This window comes from Drosophila teissieri, chromosome X, assembly GCF_016746235.2.
Source record: "Drosophila teissieri strain GT53w chromosome X, Prin_Dtei_1.1, whole genome shotgun sequence".
In the NCBI taxonomy this organism is placed as follows: Eukaryota; Metazoa; Arthropoda; class Insecta; order Diptera; family Drosophilidae; genus Drosophila; species Drosophila teissieri.
In genome coordinates, this window is record NC_053034.1 from 4,891,659 (window position 1) to 4,905,415 (window position 13,757).

Below are 13,757 nucleotides of genomic sequence, written 5' to 3' on the forward strand. Positions count from 1 at the left end.
CTTTGCAAATACAACTGCCTGCAGGAAAAGAAGCACAACAAAAAAAATTGGCACACACACAATTATTGGTTGACTTTACGTTCTTGTTGTTAGATATATATATATTTAATATTTTATTTATTTTTGCAGGGTTGCCTCCTTGCTAACACTTTTTTACATTATTTTGTAATGTTTATGATTGTACATTTAATTCGATTAAGACCTTAATGCAATCATTTTTTCATGCGTTGCTGCACTTTTCAACCGTATAGTTTTATATAAACGTATTCTTGCCTTTCGTTTATTTTCGTTGCCTTTTCTTACTTAATATTTTATAGCCTTCTTTTTGTCTTCATTTGCTTTTTTCGATTTTCGCTTCGTTTTGTTTCTTGGTTTATTTATTTTTGTTTGCTTATTTAAACTTGAAATGAGCTCAAGGTAAAAAATTTGTATCAACGACCGCAGTGACGTCAACGTCGACAGCGACGCCCGCAGAGAAGAACACTTGAAAAAAAAATCGACCAGCTTTTGACACTGTTATGCTATATTACAGTTTAGGTTACTTATTTTCCCTACCCAAAAGAGAAGAAGAACTGATAAGAACAGAGAGCTTTTGCTTCAGTTTGTTTAACTAGGAATACTTTTTCTGTTCCGCTTTGTTTGTTAAGCTAATTATTTGGGTGGTTATTTATTTTGCATTAATTTTGTAATCTTTTGTCAATGTTGTCGTATATTTATATTTAGCTCGCGTCGCGTGTTTTGTTGTGGTTTTGTTTGTTTTGCTTTTTCGACTGAGGAAAAAAATAATTAAACCGAAACCGATGACGCTCTCTGCCGACGTCGGCAGAAGTGCACTCACACATACTCAGACAGCACACACACTCATACACTGATAAAACAAAACGAGGAGAAAAGGCATTGAGAGCAAAACAAAAATTTTCGTAGGGCGCAAGCAAAAAAAAAGTGAGGAAAAACACGAGTACATAAGTCGGTATCTGTGTGCACACACACTCGCAGATACAGCTCACACACACACACATACGCACGCACACACGCAAGTGCAAAAATTGTAGCAAAGGCAACAACAAAAATGTTCTAGCATAACTGTTCGGGTTTCCTACCCCCTACCAAACGCCCCCTGCCCCCTGCTCCCTACGCCAACCAACCACCCCCTACCCACATCCCTCGAACCCCTCCGCCTATCCGCCACCTCCTCTTTATCCTCTTCTTCGTCTTCTCTCCTTCTTCGTCCTATTCGCATTGTTGTTGTCAGGCGGAAATATTGTGTATGCCAAAAAGCAATTGCAATATTCGAACATGGGAGATATAGGGGTGCAAGGAGGGGGGATGGGGTATAAGGGTGAACCACTATTCCATTTCGTAGTTCCAAAATATTTGAAAATATCCCCTGTTTGTGAGTTTAGGCCCACAACAATCGGCGTTGAATGTGTTTTTCATTGAATATAATTACACCGAGCTTGGGTATATGTATATAGTTTAAATTTGTCCCAATTTATTAGACTATTTTCAGATCCAGTGATATCATGTCATAAACGGTTTCACATATGCATGTACTTATATGTACATATGGATGTGTGACATTATCGAATTATAATTAATGCCCTCGAAATGAGTCAACTGAGTGATAAATTTCACAGTCTTCTCGAATCATTTTCCGCCGTCTCATGAACATTTTTTTAAGATCTTCTCATCGGTATTTTCTGACTCAGCTGCCAACGACACCACCAAAATGAATCAATATTCTTTGAAAAATTAAATAATTATTTAAGTCGAAAGACGTTTTTCTTGAAAGTTCTGGCAAGTATAAAGAGTGGATTTTATGCAGATTTAAGATTATTTAGAAATCCTGTACATTTGGTCACACTAAAATTGGTTTTCTGCAAAATCGATATCTTTATTTGAATTTTTTTTTTAATTTTGTATGAGTTCTTTGCACAGATCTTAGGACTCGCAGCAGTCTGTTCGTATTACAAAATAAATATTTAATTAAACAACAAATTAACAACCCCTGAAGGTTTTCCCTTCTGCTGCCTGCCGCATTTTATTTTTATAAATTAAACGAAGAAACAGAAGGGGGCGCGAAACAATATAAATGTCAAATGGAATTGGGGAAAACGGGGAGCATGTGCAAATGAGTGCATGAATAAATGATGCATAATGGAATGAGGGGAAATTGAGTGGGAAGCAACGTGCCAAAGAAGAAAAACTTTTTTGCTATAATAATATGAGAAACGAAAAGAAGAAATACAAATGTATAGATATGTGTGTACTTTCTGCTGTCTGAAAATGAAATGGTAAACTGTAGGCATCACAGTGGCGACTCAAGTCGACTTCAAGACTTGGTCTCTTCGCTATATGGGTCTGTATACATTTATTTATATATGTATATATAAATAAAAAAAAAAAATATATATATATATATATAAACTTTTGTAGGTCTCTTGTCTGTATTCCCGTATCTGTTTGGCCGCAACAACAACAATCGCCTTGTGTACATAATGTGTATCTGTATCTAAACAAGCGACAAGAAAAAAAAATTGGAGAGGAGGAGGCGAAGAGCTTCAACCATTGAACCGGTTGAAGTCATATTTGCCACTGTACAAGTCGGGGCCTAAGAAGAAGAACATCGCAGCTAGCAACACCACTAAAAACACCAGAAACACCATCAACTTCCCAGCGATAAGCCTCGAAAACGTTGACAGCCGAAAGTCTAGCCACAAAAGCGACGTACACTTACTTTTCTACGCATTAAGCTCAACTTCATTTCATTGGGCTGAAAACTGTAGGATATATCAGGGTCCAAAGCTATATGCATCTATCAAATGTTAAAATATGATATATCTTTAAAAACTTGTACAAGAAGATACAAGTCGACGATACAAAATGAATATACCATTTTGTAGATGTGTAGAAACCCATAAAGGGCCATTTGTAGCTGAGAGCAATACAAAGCTGAATTAAGTATAAGAAGTGTATTTAATTTCAATCAGTTTATCTCATATTCAGCTGGCCACTGGTTTCTGTCCACATATAAGGTATCCTAACTTAGTTTTATTGTAAATTCCCGAGAAAGAAACAAGAGCGATTATTAAATAGAGCGACAACGCAGTTGAGCCTTGCGTTGACTTCAATCTCAAACAGAAAAAATTATGTATACACCAGCGAATCGGTGGTTTATGCCTGACATATGTGCTATGTACATGGGTGCGTGCGGATATATTGACTTGACGCATAAATATATAATGTACACCCCAAATACATTTATATCTTTATGGGTCTCTGTGTAGATGTACTCTGGCTCTGAGGCAGCGACAAATTTCGGCTGTTTGGGTTTTATTATTTCTGTGTCCATCGGTCGCTCGATTAAACCCCTCACACCCCTCACACCCCAAACAACCACACACCTTTCTGATAATTTCTCGCTCATTTTGCGCCGAGTTTCGGACTCGAGTCAACTTCGAATTCGGTCTCGGGCATTCGAGTTCGAGTGAGTCTTGCCACGAAGGCAGCCAAAAAAAAAAAAGAAAAAAAAATAAACATAATGGAAAAAATATAAAGAGAGACAAAGTCGGCGACAGAGGCAAAAGACCAAGCATTGAATTTAGTTCAAATACCAACGGCACACAAACGACCCCCCCACCACCTCCTCCCGCCTACAGCCTTTTTGGAAGCCCCTTCTCGCCCCGCCCCCTTGTCCAACGACGCCCCTGCCCCCTTTGTGTGTATCCGAAGTTGTGTGTATTAATTCTAATAAGAAGGAAAAAGCGTCTGCAGCATGAATACATTCAGCACAACTTACAGTCTACTCGCGATAAGAGGGATATTAATCTTACAAAACCATTTAAAATTTAAATGCTTGTTGTGCTCAAGTTGTTTATGTTAGGAAACTGATTTGAATAAGTTATAAAATGTTAAAAAAAGAAAACATTACACAGAATGTAACCTTAAGATTTTAAAGTGTATATATAAACATTTGAATTTCTTTCCAAGTGTTCGGAAATACTTTCATCATTACCCATTGATTTTAAGATTATTGGTATAGCGCTCTTATTAGCGAGTGGCCACTGTACCATTGACAGACCGACTTTGTGTTTGTGGCCTAGCTGCTTTTTCTGCTGAAGTTGAGCCGTTGCTTTGGTGGCTATCTCGTTGGGTTTTAGCCGTCTTTTTGCTTCTCTTACTTAATGTTGTTGTTGGCAGACGGTTGACAACAATGCTGATGCACCACCAACACCACCAGCACCACCACCAACAACAACAACGACTATTACGGCAGCGGAGGGGGGCAAAAACAAGAAGTTGGTTTCAGAGCAAGAGCTACTTGGCCATGTTAATTGAGGGGCAATATCAATTTCTGTGTGTGTATCCATCAGATTCGCGATTCGCGAGATACTTTTGCGAGTCGAGATCGCCGAACCGTTATCTCTGGCGCCGAGCAACAGCAACAATAAAAATCGGAGAAAAATACGTGATTTGTTCGAGACATGCTTGCCAGATACTAGATACACAGATACGCGATATACAGATACAATTTACATATAAACATTTTTTTTGCGCAAAAAAAAAATAGCACAAAGTGTATACACAAAGCACATGATGATGAAAATGCGGAGGAGGAGGGGTTAGCTGATGAAAAAGTAAATAAAAATTAAAAAGAGAGGCAAAAAAGGCAAGCAAAGCTTTGAAAAAAATACCATTTTTGCTGCCTATTTTTTCGTGATTTACGCCAGTTCTTGGGGATTTTCTTTTCCTATGCGGAAAAAAGGGTTTCCTATTCTTTTTCAATGTACAAATTTATTTTAACTTAATATCCTTTGTTTACTTTTTTTGTCGCCGCTGGCAAAGTGGACAGGAAATTCGCGTCCATTGTGGGCAGGATAAACTCACAGATTTTTTCTATTTGCCCAGAGGAAAATGTACCTAAATTCCTAAAATGTTTGTATGGTTGTTTTTTGGGCTGGTTTTATTATTATTTTTATTATACACAAAATTGTTTAATTTAGAATCGTTTTAATATATAAGAATGGGACTTGAAATAGGAATTGAAACTACTTCCCCTGCTGTTCTATGAAATTCAAAAACATTTATTTCAAAAAAACATCCCAAAAATGTGGAATTTCAACAAGGAAACCTTTTGCACTATTAAATATTTCCCTATATTTTGCTTTGATTATATTTTTTTGTTTTAATTTATTCTTTGCGATTAATTGCATTTGGCTTGCAACGGTGGCACTCACACAAACAGCACACAAAAACAAAAATAAGGCGGTCTAAGATGTTTGCACTTGTTCTTAAACATTTTGAATTGTTTAAACAAAATGCAACATGCACTTGGTACACTAAAAAAAAACAGCACAACATCTTTGGATATTTTAGTCTTTATACGTTTTTGTTTGTTTCCTTTCTTAGCACTTTTAACCGTGTGTGTCATATTGTTTCCCCTTTATTTTCATTCGATAAGTTTGTTGTTATTCATTTTATTTGGTTTGGCACTTGGAAATTGCGTTTGTGCCTTTTGCTTGTTACTGCTGATATTTGTTGTTGTTTTTTCGTTACCGTTTTGATTTTGATGGCGTTTGAATTGCGACTGAAACCGAAACTGAATTGATGCTGCTCGCCTCTCTCTCCCTCTCTCTCTCTCGCTCGCTCGCTTGCTCGCTCTCCGTCTTTGTCCCTGTCTCTCGCCCCCTCTGCCAACGTCAACGTCGACGTCGTCGGCGACGTCAGCGCTCGCTTTGCATGCTGCCACAAGGGGATTGGGGGCTAAGAGGGGTGCGGGTTGGGTGGGTGTTGGGGAGGTTTCCACTTCGCCTAGCAGCATTTTCAATTTAAACGCACTCTCACACACTCACCAGCGCAAACACACACACACGCACACCAACACTAACACACAAGTGCAGCGACGTCAACTTAGCTAAAAACTTCGAAATGCGTAAGCTACGCCGACTGCGCTGCCCACGCTGACGTCGTGGCCCATTCGCGCACACACACTTTTTTTTCGCAAACTGTTTGGTTTTTTCTTCGTGCAGGTCCGTGCCAACAGCAGCGGTCAAGAGAATATAGCCACGTACACTTACTCGTATAGCTTTAATACTTGATGAAAATATGATATGCACTCATACCTTTCGTCATTGGTTATAGAAATCCATATCACACCTATTTGTTTGTTTTATATCGTTTTTGTTTTCATAATCTTTTTATAAAATAACATAAAAAAAATGATTAAAACTAAGAAAATGTAATATTTAAGCCCATTTGATGATATTCATTTGCATTTAAATATTATAGAAGAAAAAACAGTGTCATTGAAATTTTTTTCGTTCCTTTTTTACCTATATGAAACAGCTGTAGCGATCTCTATTTTTTTGGCCCCCGGCGTGCGCCCATGTTAACCCTCCAAACACGAGACTTAACTCACTCAATTCGCATCGTTTTCAGTCAGTTTTCGTCGCCAGGTTCGCGGCCCCATCGTGGTTACTCCACCTCTTTACGCCCCCCCACCACCACTTCACCTGCTCTTTAGCACCCCTTTTGGCATCCGTCTTGGCCATATACCCAGATTCGCGTCCACATCCACCTCATCCATCCGCTCGACTCGACTCGACTCGACTCGCTCTTCAGCCGAGAAGAGGCAGAACAAGGTGGCAACAATTGCGATGCAGCCCAGGGACTGCATAGATACATTTATTCGCCTGGTACACAGTGCGAATCTCGAATGGCTGGATTCCCTCATAAAAGGGAAATCGCTGGCTCGTTAATGGCAATTTACCACTGTTATGAGTAACAGGTGATGTGATTTGCATTATAAAACAATGGATGGTAATCATGATACTTATCATAGTACATATTTATTTTTTATGACTCCTCTTAGGGCTTTACATAATTTATATAATATTGTTTAGTATTGACTTTAAAAGCTCATATATGTATCTTTTGAATGTTCGAGTTTATTATATGTTAAATAAAATGATAAAAGGTATAGTCGGTTGAAGTCTACACTCTATGTCCCCCACGTACCCCATCACAAAGTAGGGCATGAAATTGGTCTTCCAATTAGGAGTTATTAGGTTAGCTCACTCCGTCGGAGCTCGGAATCCCCGGTGTCCGGACGACCACCCAAGATTCCATCATGCCATTCCGTCACTTTCGAGGGTAATTGAAGGAGCAGGCACACTGTGGCCGTAGCTGCCTTTGCTGCTGGCTGCTGTTGTTGGCGTTGCTCTTTGGCCATCTAGAGCAGGGCGGCAGACAGAGAAATGGGGAGAGAGAGCAGAGCCCGTACACAGGACACAAGTCGTCCTTTTTGTCGGCCGAGGTCCGGGTCCTCTGCTTTGTTTTAGCCAACAGCCTGTGCCTCTGCTGCTGCTGCTGTTGCTGCTGATGTTGTTGCTGTTGTTGCTGCTGCTGCTGCTCTTGCTGCTTGTCGATGATGAAGTGGCCGACAACGACAACCACGAGACGACGCAACAGCAACAACAGCAATAACAGCATCATCAGGGGCCAGCAGCACGGCAGCAACGTCGTCGCATCGCAATCGCGGCATGCGTCGTTTTATAGATGGGATTGTGTGTATACATCTCGAGCCCCCTCTCCCCCTTCTCAGCCCTCTCTCCAACAGATACATATACATATACACATAGATCTGTGTGTTGTGCGCGGCGCATAATATTCCGCACGCACATACAACAACAACAGAAGAAGCAGCAGCAAGATGTTGCTGCTGTGGCAGCAACAGCAACACACGGCAGCAACAACGGCGGCAACAAGCGCACTTTAAGTGTAGCAAAATGGACTGCAAAACTTGTGTACAGTACTCGTGGCATATGTACACAATATACGAACATGTACGCATATGTATGTATATGTACAATGGGGCATACATCCACACATACATGCCACCGCCCCCGCCCCCGGCACATGGACCAAAAACCTAAGGGGGCAGTGTAGTATTCAGATTTTCGGAGGTCGGTGTTTCGGCTAATTATAATACCAATACAGTCGATGAAGAAGATGCCCGCCAGAGGATATGGGGATGGGCATATTACTCGTTGCATATTCGCAAGTATTTCTGGTAGTATAAAAATTATACCGCTAGCCACCAGTTAGCCCACAGCAACAGATACTCAAATAATCATATATTCTTTTGGTGCATTCAACACCAAGTTGCGTCCCTACATTAGGGCATCATTCATTACGGCACCTGTATCTTTAAGTTGCCCCACGCTGGAAGAGATTTAGAGAAAATATACAATGCATGCGTATCATTATCGGGCAATTGCAAGGAAGAGCAAAGAGCAAAATACAGCAAAAAATATGTAGAAAAAAAAGGGTTACACCAGCCAGCAACTAAGTGAGACAGATGCAGAGGCCAGAGGGAGAGAGCAATAGTTGCCAACTGCAGTCAGCCAACAGTAACCAGTTTTGCAATGCTGCTGCTGCTGCAGCAGCACCAGCAACATCAAGTCGAACAATCGTCAAATACACAAAATCCACTTTGCAAATCATCAGAAATGGCGCTACGAGCCCGGGTAACAAAATCCGGATCCGGGGGCTCCTCGGGCTCCAGCCCGGGTCAAAATGGCTCGGATCGAAGGGGCCAAACGGGGTGTCGTCCACATACGCGTGCAACATGCAACTTGAGAGCTTTTCCAGCTCCACATCAGAGACATTTTCCAGTGCGAAAATGAAAATGCAGCAAGAAAATCCTACAGTGTGTTTTCCATGTTCCAGCAAAGCACGAAAAAAAAAACAGCAGCAGCACTAGCAAAAAGGAAAGGAAAACACACATAATTATATATACACACACACGCACACTTAGCCAGCCACCACGCCCACGTTGCTACGCCCACGCCTCTGCACCGAATAAAATTGCATTGGAAAATCGGCAAAGTCCCCAGAACTGGAAAATATCTGCAGCTCTACGTATAAATGTGTGTGAGGGGATGTTTTTTTTTGTGGGATGGGTAATGGAGGGGGCTGCAGTGGGGTTAAAAGGTAACAACGCCAAAGCTCAAACTGAAAGTAAAGTGAGGCCGAAAAAAATGAAAGATAGACAACAACTGGCACACACCAAAAAAAGCTTCAAAAACCGACGAGTAAATGTGTCAGATAGTACAAAATTCACATACAAACAGTGGGAATGATTTTGTTACACTCCCAGTAAAAGTGAAATGAGATAGTAATGAGATGAATTCTTCGTTACGGATTAAAATCCATTTTCCATAATATAAATATTTTCAGTGACGTTTTTCAGCTCAGCAACAGTATCTCTTTGGTGAAAAAGCCCTTTCCCAATACATTTCATGAATAAGATGATGCCGACTTATTTGAAAAGTTTTATTTAGCGAGTGCCATGTCATCCAATTGGAATATGTGTAAAATACTGCCGCCTTCCATTTAATCAGCGAGTGCCATAACAAAAATGATGGGGACGAGAGCTTTAATGCCAAGATGGGGAAAAGTAAAAGAAAAATAGGGGAAAAAATAAAACCAAAAAGAACAAAGTGGTAAGAGCCAGCAAAAAAAAAGGAATAGAATTAAGGCCCTTACAGCAGGAAAAAAAACAACAAAAAATATAATAAATTAAAACAGAAAAACAATAGAAAAAAGAAGAAGCTCGAAGTTTGCACAGAGTTCGCACATCAAACACGCGAACAACTTGCAACAAGTTTGAAGTCGCAGCTAAAAATATAGTCCCTTCTCTTTCGCCCATTGCTCTTTCTCGCTCTTCTGCTCTCTTGAAAGAATCAAAAAAAAAATGTGATACGACAGTGATTACGCGATTTTCCATAATAAATGTTGTGGTAAAGGCGACCTTCCGGTTATGGCAGCCGCACCAACACATATACCCACACGAAGCTCACACTCACACATGCATGCGACACGAACACACATACACACGACCAGCACTTGTTCGGATTGCCGACAACGTAAAATCGACAACAACACGACGACCTTCCTTGCTCTCTCGGTCTCTCTCGCAGCAAGCCTTCCTCCCCCCCTCCCACTCCCGCCCACTATCAAACTGCAGACACTCTCCCTAGCGGAAAATGTCGGTAAACAGTGCAACCGGTTTTTTTTTTGCCCGCACATGGGAAAAATAAGGAAACATTGCGATAAGCACAGTGGGGCAAAGTAGCAAAAACCTAGCATACTTATCGGGGTATGTGGGTTTCCCAGATACTTATTTCTCAAGGATTATGATCAAAATCTACAGTTTTTCTACACTATAAATTAGCCAACTAATTACTCTAATGGAAAGAAATCTTTAACTTGCCCTATGAATTAACCACTATGCATACATTTTGTTATTTCTTAGCTGCATAAATATGCTGAAAATGCTTTCCATCGCCAAATTTTTATTTGGAAATATAACTTTAATTATTTGTAGAATTTAATAAATAAAGTATTCACCAAAAAAATAGCTTCTTTCCACCGTGTTGTTCCAGCAATGTCGACGCATTTGTTTCGACGAGAGTCGAAGTCCATAAGTCCCCAAAGCTCGGCTAGCTACCCTACCCCCTTTCATCGCCAGCTCCTGCCCCACCCCCTGGAAAAGTTGTCGGTGGCCGCCTATGGCTCGTTTTACTAGGCTAATCATGTGTTCTGGTTTTCGGATTTGTGTGAGAGCCTCCGACTTTGCTGTCGCTTCGTGTCTGTGTGGGCTGTGTGTTTGTGCGAGTGTGTGTTTTGTGTGTTGGTGTGAGTGCGGGTTGCATTGGTGTTGGTGCTTCGTGCTGCCGTGTGCTTGAGCATTCACATTCATTCAACGCTCAACGGTTGCGTCGCTTTGGGGGCGCGCGCATGTTGAATTCAGTTGAGAGCTTTGCGATTTTGTCGGCCCGTTTTACTTTCCGATTTCTTGCTTTCGCCGTTTTTGATACCTAATATCCGAAACTGTTTGTTGATATATACCTAACAGTTTTTGATACCTAATATCCGAAACTGTTAGGTATATATCAACGAACAAAGTATACAAGCATTTAAGGAACCATTTAAATAAATGCAAGTAGTCAGTAGAGATACATATAAAATTGAGAAAAGATATGCCAAATACATTTTCAAAAATGGGAGTCCTAGGGTATCACCATATTCGTTACTCCCTGCGGTATTTCAAACTGTGTATAGGAAACATTTCACACGCTGCTTTTTGCCAAGCACTTGACTGTTGAGTGGCTGTTGTTGTTGTGGTACGTAGTCCCACGTTGTTGTAGCTACTGCTGTTGTTGTTGGTGTTGTTGAAAATGTTGGGGTTCGTTGCCGTTGTCGTCGGTGTAGATGCTGTTGTTCTTGTCCCTGTTGTTGTTGTTATTGCCATCTGGGTGTAGTAGTGTAGCCCCATTCGGTATTGCTCTGTTGCCAGTCACTCGCGTGTGTTGTGTTATCAACTTCAGTTCAGTTGCTGGCTGGCTGCAAGGCGCGACGCTTGCACGTCGTCTGTCTGCCAGAAGTCTGCTGCCCGGGCTATAATATCGGGTATATGAGGAGGGGTGGGGGGGGGGGAGGGGTTGCTATGCCCACTGTTCCTCTAGCCGGGGTAATCGGTTTGAGTTCATTTTCATTTAAATGGAATTAAATATGGTAAATGATGAAATCAAGGCGGCCGAGAGAGACAGCAGCTGTCGTGTGTGTGGTGAGGTTTACAAACGTATATCCCCTATATATATAAACATACACCACATTATACGGCGATATAGAGATGTTTTTGTGTGTGGTGAAGGTGAGTGCGACGACCGACCGACAGCCGACAAGCGACCGATGCGAAGAATTCCATTTCCAGACCGTCTGAAATTTTTGCACTCTTTTGAAGAGGCACATTTGTAATCCATATAATAAATAAATAATTTTTCAAGGGGCAGCCAGGCGGCAGGCATTATGGAGATGGGTTTTATGGGTACGGTATGGTATGGTATGCGCGCGGTAGTATAGTTAGTAACAGAATCTCATCGAAAATCGAGATTCGATATTCGAGGGAAAGAACAGGCGCCCAGAATGTGAAGACAGCGGCCGAAGCAACGAGACGGCAGAGCGGCCATGGCGAGCGCATGCAATGACGAGAAAGAGAAGCGTGAAGAGGGCGTAAGAGCGGAGAAAAAAAAAATCGATAAACTTGCTGATAAGCAGTACGACAAAAAAAAAAACAGCAGCAGAAACAGGGAACAAATTAAAACCAGACAAACAACCACCGCTCAGAATAGAAATAGGAAGCGTCGTCATCCACCGCACTCAGATGCATCCGTGGCGGATACGTGTTTTCTACCTGACGCGCGCGTCTAACCGCCAATTTAACAGGCAAACAGCGAGAGAACAGGAGAACCGAAGAGCGAAACGAAACGTTGACCGCAACGAAACACTCGCCGGTTATGGGATGTGGGCCAGTGCGCGAGTGAGAAGGACGACGATAGAAAGAGAGAGCAAATGGCTGCAGGGTTGCCAAAAGGTCTCATTAAATGCATTTAAAAATCAGTGGTCATAAAAAATCGGTTCTGATAAAAACTAATCTAAAAATGTATAAATTATAAATACATGTTTTTATTATTTATTTTTTTATTTTACATTTTACCAAGGCATTTTCTTTTAACGAAGCTTGACAACCCTACCCAATAATTTCAACCTCACTCCCACGCTTGCACTCTCGTGAGCTCTCTGCTTCTCCCACCTCAAATACTGTTATAATTTGTTTGGAGAGGTTTCCCCTCTCTGTCGATCCCGTATTGTATCTTGCTCGCTCCCTGGCCGGGTTTTGGGTTCCGTTAGGAGTACGACGTAAGCACTTAATGACAAATGTCGGTGAGGAAAATTAAACTCTTTATGTTTGGTCTGATTCGGTATTATATTTTGTCGGTTTACAACTAATCCCCGGCACGAAAATCAGCTAATATTTGCCTACACCCGATTTATGAGCGATTGCACATGGTATTTGTTGTATGTCGCAAATGCGAAATACCGGGTGTCAAGAAATCGACAGCAGGCGAATATCTACCGAAAAATTTCAAAAATTCCACCGAGCAGCGAGTGAAAATAACAAACAAGACGATGACGATGATGGGCAACATTTTATATGGCAATAATGCAAGCAAATATTTTTTCCACGTTAGAAATGAGCAGCCAAAAAATAAATTTTCTTATATGATCACCCCATCAAATACACAATGGATTTGTGTATAAATCATGTTAATTGGCTTGCCAAAAGTGACAAATTTGTTTTCTGTTATAATGCTAACTGGCATTTGCTGTCTTTTCCATAAATCAGACAAGTACAGTGAAAACGCTACAACAATTTTACTCATTGCTACAGCATAATACAGCATACAAAATATACAGTAAAAGTATGCATGGTAATACAACTTTTTCAACGGAGATATTTACGTTGCCTATATGTGTAATATTTTTGGGTGTATCAGTAGATTGCCCTTGCACAACACTAGTTTTGTGCACTGTAAGAGTCCAAGTCGCATCGGGCAAATTAGCGCCCCCCAGCGGCCAGTAAAAACAAACGACTGGCGCTCTTCTGTGTGTTGCTATCTCGCTCGAACGCCAAGTCTTTAAATGTGTGTTTCTGCCCACAGTTTCTTCTTTTTTTCCTGCTAAAGTTTGTTGCGGTTATTCGCATTTCGCTCTACGTTTTACTTTTACGTTTTGGCGTGTCGACGCGACGCACGTTTTAGCGTAGCTGCTGTTAAAAATACCAAAAAGAGATTTAGAAGAAAAAGAAAAGGCAAGCGCCGCTGCAATGACGCTGCAGTCTACAGAAAGTA

General features: G+C 41.0%; 1 protein-coding gene across 3 annotated transcripts in view; it reads right to left on the bottom strand.

The window, feature by feature from the left end:
• The window catches only part of LOC122624798 (serine/threonine-protein kinase tousled-like 1), a 58,674-nt gene that overhangs the window by 27,238 nt on the left and 17,679 nt on the right, over nt 1-13,757 (bottom strand). The gene's annotated exons all lie outside the window — the stretch shown is intronic.